Genomic DNA, 8,719 nt, shown 5'->3' with positions numbered 1-8,719 from the left:
CGCACCTCGCTCAGCCAGTGAGCAGGAACCGGTCTGTATGTGGGATCCGAACCCTCGGCAGAAGCGCAGCCGCGCTCCCAAGCGGCGAGGTTCTGTCATTTTTGCTTCAGACAGAAAATGTCAGGTGATACCACATTCTAGGAGAAAATTAGCCTCTTATACTATGATCTACTGACTCACACTGTACATCCTTGACTTTAGAGAGAAGATGGAGGATGCCATGGTTTCCAAATGATTTCCGCGGACTGAGTAATTACACTTCAATCACGGTGTATAAACATAAATGCCATAAGTGTGCAATGTAAAGATTAAAATGAAGGTGTTATTGATACCAAATCTTAACCACAGAAGTATGTTTTCCATGGTTATAGGAGGACCGAATATTCTGTATACAGAAGCCAGGATTTCCAAGAGAGTTCCAGTTTCCCAGTATGGCAATTCATTGATAGATCACAGGCTCTAACTTGGAGTTATGAAATTATGGCCCCCATATCTGTGTATGTTAGAGCTAATGATAAGTACCAGTAATGTCTTAAGCAAAGCTCTGAATTGTCTAGGTAATATTTAATTTTGTAGGTTAAACATTAAAGAAAGTTAGCCTTTAGGCTTTGAGCAGAAGTTTTATGGATAAAAGTGGTTCCCTAGATCGAAACCAGTAGGCATAAAAATCAGGCCCACGTATGAAATCCTAACTAGCTTCATTTATAAATGGTGAATGATACTCTATAATCAAGGCAGAACTTGTTAGATGAAAAATTTACTTGCATGCATATTTATATATATGGGTCTATGCATTTATGTGTACCAACTTACCTAGCTTTTTTATTTATTGAGATTTACCATGTACCAGGCACTAGGCTAAATACTTTATAGATTTTAATATACTTGTATTATGTATTAATATGTATGTGCTTTACACATATGATCTATGATTTATATACTGTATGTGTAAACCTATTAAATCTTCACAGCAATTCTATGACATTGGTATTATTATTACAGCTTCACAGTGAAAAAATCTGAGATTCAAAGCCTTTAAGGTATTTTTCCAAGGTTGCATAGCTACTAGCTCTTGTGCCTTAGAAAGAAGCTTACCTGGACTGGGGATGTATGTTACTGGGTGTGACTGCCTGGCACAGAGAAATGAGCACAGGATTTGGAAGGAATTGGACTGGATTTAGATCCCAGCTTCTTCATCGACTTCAGCTCCTTCATCTGCATGTTTATATTTCTTAACTTTCCCTTCCTCAGATTTTTAAATTTATGAGATTAGAGTTACATTATATTTCTTTGACAGCTGGGTTTTTGGTTTTTTCCCAGAAATCCTATGAGCACCCACATGTGTGGTTGTATGTATATTCAGTTGTACTCATGGCTAAGATTTATTACAGTGAAAGGATACACAGCCAGATCTGCAAGGGAAAAAATCACATCAGGTGGTCTGGAGAAATCCAGGCACAGGGTTCTGATGTCCTCCCTCCTAGGAGGTGCCGCACAGAACTGGCTCCTTCCTCCAGCAGTGAAGTGTAGTTAACACATGTGCGATATCTCTGCCCCAGGAAGTCCTCTTGAGACACAGACTCTGTGGTTTTTACTGGGGGCTGCTGCTGTAGATACACTCCACCTGCTGGCTGCAATTCCTAGCATTCCAGACTTTCAGAAGGAAAGCAGGTGTTCTTCAACAGTCACATTGTTTGTACAAACAGTCTAGCCAGGCTGATACAGCACAGTTCAGTGCCCTCAGTGGGCAAAGTTGCCTTATCAGTTAGTGACTTAGGGAACTTTCCAAAAGCCAGGTTCCCAGATGCTAGCCATGGGCCAGCTCCACAAGCAGGCCCTTCTGTACCAGGGCAGCTATGGTAACCCTTTCCTGCACAGAGTTGTTGTGGGGATTAAGTGACAGGAGTTGGCAAAAGCTTTTAGCACAGCCTCTACCTCTGATGGCCCCTCAAATGCCAGCTCTTGTTTGTGATTTGATAAACTCTAAATAACAGTTACCATCTATAGAGCCCCTACTATATGCCAGCCACTGTTCTAACACTCTACTCCTTTACTTTTATTTCCTCTCAATATCTTTCTGAGTTATCATAATCATTTTCATTTTTGACATGAGGTTAAGTAACTTGCTGAAGATGAGAGCCAGTAGATTCAAGATTCAAATCAAGGCAGTCTAACTTCAGATCTAATAAGATGCTGATTTTACTCCCCACTAAACCAGGGAAACAATTCTCAATGTTTATTGCATAGGCTCACACAGCCTGGCAGATATTGCAACTATAAAAATTGCAAGCCCGTAAAACCTATAAGATTCCCTTCCCCCAAAAAGTTTCCAAGTAGATACTTGTATAATCTCGGCAAATAGTATAAACACACTTCTTCACTCACATGAGATATTTCCCTCAACTGCCTTAACTGCTGTCAGCTACCTTAGCCTCAAATGGGGGAAGATGGAAACTAGATAATCATGTGGGTAAATTGCTCACAGCTGCAGCAGCTGACCCTGGATAATCAGGCTTCTGCTGCTGTATCCTGGCATATAATTTCCTCTTTTACAGTGTTAGTCAGAGCACTTCAACAATTTCAACACTTCATAAAAGCCCTCTTTCTTTTTCTTTTGTTTTAAAAATATATTTATATAACTGTAATACACAAAGAACTTACATATATATTGTGTTTTTAATCATCCCAGCTGCTGGAGGGTAGTTAGGATTATTCCATTTTCCAATGGAAGACAGTAGCTGAGACATTTGCTCCAAAAGAGAACTTGGGATTTGCAGCAAAGCAGCCTAAATGCTTCATCCAGACAGGAATTAACTGCATCTGTGCAGTAATTAAGATAATTGACAGAGTTCAGGCTAAGCTCAGAATAGCCTAGCCTAACAGACAAGAAAAGAAAAGAAAGAAAAGGAAGGAAAGGAGAGGAAAAAGAAGGCACTGATTATTGAGGATAAAGGCAAGATTGTTCGGGGGAGGAAAAAGAATTTTTTCTTTCCCTTCATGAGTTCTTAACAGGGGTTCCCTGTAACAAAAGACAGATTAACAAGAGAAAAATGAACGGAAGTTTAATAACACATATACTTCCTGTATACATGGGAAGTAACCCAGAGAAATGGGTAGTTCTCAAAGAGGTAGTTTAAACTTCAGGCTTAAATACCATTGTTCCCTGAAACAAAGAAAAAAAGGTGTGGGGACAAACCAGTTACGACTAGGAGGCCAGGAAAAGCAGGAAAAGCACCTTCAACCGAAGTATAAGGATTGTTATGCAGATTAAGCCCATAGATTAATAGTCCCTAGTGACTGAGTCATGCTTTTCCTGGTAGAGAGAGGGAGAGACCCTTACAGATGGAGATTTCCTGTATAGATGTAAATTTCTCTTACAAAAGGACAACTTTTTGTAGCTCCTGCTGTGTTAATTTCTCAAAATAACCAGCTCAAAACAATCCTTATGCCAGGGAGGTGTATTTTGGAGTGGCATATTGTGGTGTCCTACAGTCAGATTTGGGGGTGGCATGTCCTCTGCCCTCAGTTGCAACTGGGCCAAGACCATATGGCATTATAGAAAAAAATTATTTTGACACTTGTTAAAATGATAAAGAAAACTGTTCAGGACTATTGCAATAGGGATATTTCAGTACAAGAGAAAGATGAGCTCAATTCTGAATACAACAAGGGCTACTGGGGATTTATGGTCAAGGAGCATGGTGAGGGGGGTCAGTGGATGGAAAATTACTAAGAGGAGACATCAAGGGTAGGGGGATTCTAGCTAAACTGGCCTAACAGGATTTTTGCTAAAGCAGGCCAAAGACTTACACATCGAAGGTGGGGGATGAGGATCTTAATCAGGTGTCAAGGAGGGTCAGGTATCAAGGGTGGGAGAGATTCTTACCAAACTGACTTAGCTGGATTCCTTGTTAAAACTGGGCTGGGTGAGCCGAAGACAGAAGGCTGACAGGGTGGGGGCAGGAGCAGTAAGGTCCAGCTGTGGTAGAAAAGAGGGCTCAGAGGAGCCTGACCATAGTTTGGAGCCTGACCATAGTTTGGTCCAGGAGAGAGTCTTTGTCCGTGGCAACCCATCCTTGCTTGCCTACCCTTCCTCTCCATCAACGCTCCTACTCACATTCTCTGGCTTTTGCATTTGGTGACTTTTTGCCACTGCCACCACCAAGAAGATGGGGGAGATTTTTCCATGACAGATGGTCCCCTGTACCTTAGCCTTTCTTTATCTTTAACTAGACTGTAAGGCCTTTCTTTACCTTTTTTTTTTTTCTTTTTCCTTCTTGTCTTTTTTTACTGACTGGCAACGGGATTGCAACCCTCGGTGTCGCGCCCGCACTGCACTCAGCCAGTGAGCGGGAACCGGTCTCCACATGGGATCCGAACCCTCAGCGGGAGCGCCGCCGTGCTCCCAAGCGGCGCACTCTCCAGTGCGCCACCGGGCCGGCCCGGCCTTTCTTTACCTTTAACTAGAGTGTAAGTGCTTTGAGAACAGAGAATTTGTTTCCTTCCTCTCTGTATCTCCAATGGCCTGGCATTTATATATCACTTACTCAGTAAAAACGTGTTGAATGAATGAATGACAACACGAACCACTTGCCATTAGGGAGAACTTGTCATTTGCTGGGCACAATACCAGGTGTCTATACCAGCTAGAGTTCTTTGAATATAGGCAGCCCCAGTCATCACTTGTTTTAAGTGTCTGGTAGAGCCAGTTGATAGTTAAAGGACACATTGAAAACCAGGCTACCTGAAGAGGAAGTGTAGTAGCTCTGGGGACCCAAGTACCAGGAACTAGTGACTAACAGGCAATTCCTTCCAGCCACTTCCCGCCCGGTGCATCTGCTCTAGCTGTCCGCATATGCAGTTACTCTCTCCAGATGCTAATGTTCTAGAGAGGGACCCTGACTGGCTGAGCCTGCATCACCTCTTGACCCTGTGTGGGTAGGACCCTTTGACAGAGTCACCAAGTTGGGAAGAGGGAATTGTTCCACCATAAAAAAAAGTGATAATAAAAATAATAATGCAAGTTCTGTTAGTACAGGGAAGTGAGTGCTGGGCAGGTGAACACAAGGGACAGGCTGTTCTTTACTGCTGTTAGCTCACGTCATCTGCACAAGCAATCAACACATTGATATGGTTATCCCTGTTTTTTTAGATGAGGACATTGACGCATTTGTAACTGGTTTAATCATTCTTAGCTCCTAAATGTTACACTTTGAATAGAAAAAAATAAAAGCTGGGTTGAAAATTTTCTCATTCTTTCAGTGTTGACTATTTCAAGTGTAACCTTATCAGCAGCCATAATCTGATGTAATTTTTTACTTTCTCAATTTAGAATTTCTGGGAATTTTCCCATGTGCTCTCTCTCATATGCTCTGGCACTGTTCTACTTTTTATTATAGCTGAATCCAAAGCAAGAGGAAAAATAGACACAGCCAGAATGCTGGCAGAATGTAAATAGAAGGGAACAAGGTTGCTTAGTAAAGTCAAGTGCTAAGACATTGGCACACAATACAGTGTTGATTTTGGTTAAAGGAAAACACACCTGTAGCTACGCCAAGCCTTAACTTTTCAGAAAGTATGAAAGGAATGAAAGATGCCTTATTTTATGTAATCTTCCAAAAGAAGAGTGTTCTGCACATAGAACAGAGGCTCTGTGTGTGTGTGTGTGTGTGTGTGTGTGGACAGTGTCATAACGATGAGTATTTTTTTCCTTCTTGACATTGGTTGATTTTTGTCAGGTGTATATAAACTGATCCACGTTTGGCTCTGAATCCTATGCTCCTACCCACTCCTGCCTTGCTCCTAACAGACTTGTCACCCAGTGTCCCTTGCAGTATGCAGTCTTCAGTTTGCCCAAACATGCACTTTTTACTAGAGCATGGTGAAATCTTAAAACACAAGCACATAATCTCTGTCCAGCTGAAGTGTAGTGAAAATATGCAATCTCATGTTAAGTACTCAGCTTGGCCTGATCTGGTAACATAAGTACTCAGCTGGGTTTACGTGGTCATTTTTAGTGGGACATGTAGGCTGGGCTCCCAGGTTTATTAGAAGAGCATATCAGGATCTCGTGGGTGGAATGGTTAGTTCAAACTGCTGAATCTAGATGCCCCTCCCCACTCCTTCTGGTCAAGAAGTGCTGTGGTGTTAAGTTCTGGTTACTGATGGACATGAAATTGACCATAACCCATACCGGGGTGTTGACAGGGACATTGGACAAAGAGTTGAGAGGTCCTCCTTTAAGCAGTAAGTTGTTTCCATTCTCTTTCTATCACAGACATCTTTTTTGTAGTTCTGACCCTTGTGTCAGTCTTGGGTGAGCTCCTGTGTCAGTCCCCTCCCAGCTGGGAGGCTGGAGTTTGGGATTCCTGTCTGGGCCCAGGTTCTCTTTGTGCAATTGTAGTGAATGTTCGCAGCCATCTCAGTCTTGCTGTGCTGCTGTCTCTTGCAGTGTTCCTTGAGAAGTTCTTCCACTGGCCTCTCCTGGCTCTTGATTCTGAGCCCCTTCCTTTAACTCAGTTTCTCTGAGCTGATAGCTTCATCTCAGAGAGACAATCTGGATTGTCTTTTCTGTTTGAGCCTACAGTTCTTTGGAAAAACGCCTTTCTATCTTCCGCCTCCCTGCTCGCCCCCTCTTCAGCCAAGAATGGATAAACAAGCTCAAGTATATTAATATCATGGAGTGACTACCAGGAATAAAACTGACCGTCTGTAAACTCTGCTCAGCGTGACTATGGAACAGTGTTAAGCTGAAATTTAAGAATGAATAACACGTACACACACATGCACGTACATGTATATCCATCCTGATTACAATCGGAAAAGTATGTGTGTTTATTATTCACAATCAATTTTGATTTAATTTGGAGAGTAATGTTTTTAAGCATTTTTTTAAAGATTTTAAAGGCTCAAACCTTTCATCTAGCTTTTTTTTTTTTTTTCCTGAAAAGCTTTCCTTCACTTTCTTTCTCCTCTAAGTGATGCCATTTGACCCAACAAGGAGCCTATTCCTCACCGCTCTCCTTCCATACAAGGAAGGCCTGCCTCTCAAGTCTATATTCTTTAGATTTTACTTCAGCCACTCCCCCAGCTGTCACCCAGGTTTCGGTCAGATTGACAGTTGCCAAAGCCACTATGCCATGGGGGAAGTGGTGGGTGTTGGTTTTTCTGCACTGGCTCACTCCTGTCTCTCTCTTAAGTCCTCTCTGTCACTGAAAGCATAACCTCAGCTGGGGATCTCTATTGAGCAGGAACACAATGTGCTTCCTCATCAAAATGAGGGAAGGGAGAAATAATGTGAGAAAAACAACTCTTAATCACTTGCCTGTCAGAAGTTCAGGAGAAGGCGTATCTTCTGTGACAAATGGCTCTCAAGGTGCCGCACCTGTTTAAAGGGTTGAAATGGTTGGTTGGTTGGCTGGTCTGCTCTTGTGAGAGACCAGCCTCTAGACCAGTGCTACCCAACAGAAATATGATACAAGTCACAAATGCAATCCACATACATATTTTTAAATATTCTAGCAGCCAGAGGGGGGAAAAAAAGAGAAAAATAAGTGAAATTAATCTTAACAAAGTACTTTAAATCACTATCTACAAAATATGATAATTTCAAAATGCAATCAAAATTAAAAAATCATATATTTTACATTCTTTTTTTCATACTAAATCTTCAAAATCCAGTGTGCATTTTACACATACATCAGACTTAGCAGCCACATGTATCTTGGAGATACACTGCTCTAGGCCTCTTTTATATTATTTTGTGTTTTTAAAATTTATTTTCATATTTTCTTTAACATTTACATAGGGTACTGTGTTGTTTCAATACATGCAGATACCACACAGTGATTCGCCATAGTTTTGTGCCCACTTTTCCTCCCCTCTGTCCCCGCTCCCTCTAGACCTTTTTCAAAACCAGCACAGGGCATGGGGGTATCCTGGTAAGCGTGCATTTCACTTTTCAGTCCCTTATCTCAGGGATCTTTGTTCCTCTATGGCTGATATTACTGATACCTGTATTTTGCAGTGCCAGTTTGGGCACCTAAGTAAAGCCAGGTGCCAGCCACATAAGCAACAACAAATGCTCTCCCTTACCCAGCATGACAATTTCACAGTCATGTTTTCTTTCTCTCCTATTTGTTGATGAGGAAACTGAAGCCCAAAAGCATTAGTAGGTCAACTGAATAAGATACAGTAATAGTCAGAGTAGAAACAGAACTACAGTATCTGACTCCAGAGTTGAAGTTCCAAACCACTGCTCTCTTCTGCCGCTGGGAGAAACAGTTCCTGTGCTTGCTCAGGTTCTTTCAAAGAATTCAAATAGGCTGGCTTGTTAGCTCAGTTGGTCAGAGCATGGTGTTGGTAACACCAAGGTCTGAGGTTCAATCCCTGTACCAGTCAGCAAGGAAAAAATAAAAAAAGAATTGAAACAATATCCCATAAAACTGCTAATGTATGGCTACCAGACTGAATTTACACCCAACTACACTACCATTTATGTCTTACAGGTCTACTAAGGTCTTTCTGCAGCTTCATTTCTCTACTTTTTTCCTCCTCTATTCTTATCTTTGATTTTTTGGTATTTCCACAAGTCAAAAATAGTTGGCTACTTGGGCCGGCCCGGTGGCGCACTGGATAAGTGCGCCGCTTGGGAAGCGCGGCGGCGCTCCCGCCCGAGGGTTCGGATCCCACATACAGACCGGTTCCCGCTCACTGGCTG

At 42.0% G+C, this 8,719-nt stretch overlaps 1 non-coding gene across 1 annotated transcript; it reads left to right on the top strand.

Moving 5' to 3' along the window:
- Positions 1–8,326: 8,326 nt before the first annotated feature.
- Positions 8,327–8,400, top strand: TRNAT-GGU. Its single transcript has one exon. It is a non-coding gene; the product is annotated as a tRNA-Thr (tRNA).
- The last annotated feature ends 319 nt before the right edge of the window (positions 8,401–8,719 follow it).

The sequence above is a fragment of the Galeopterus variegatus genome, unplaced genomic scaffold (genome assembly GCF_000696425.1).
Source record: "Galeopterus variegatus unplaced genomic scaffold, G_variegatus-3.0.2 Scaffold14939, whole genome shotgun sequence".
NCBI lineage: Eukaryota > Metazoa > Chordata > Mammalia > Dermoptera > Cynocephalidae > Galeopterus > Galeopterus variegatus.
Note: the sequence above shows the minus strand (reverse complement) of the source record. Positions and strands in the feature narration are given on the sequence as shown.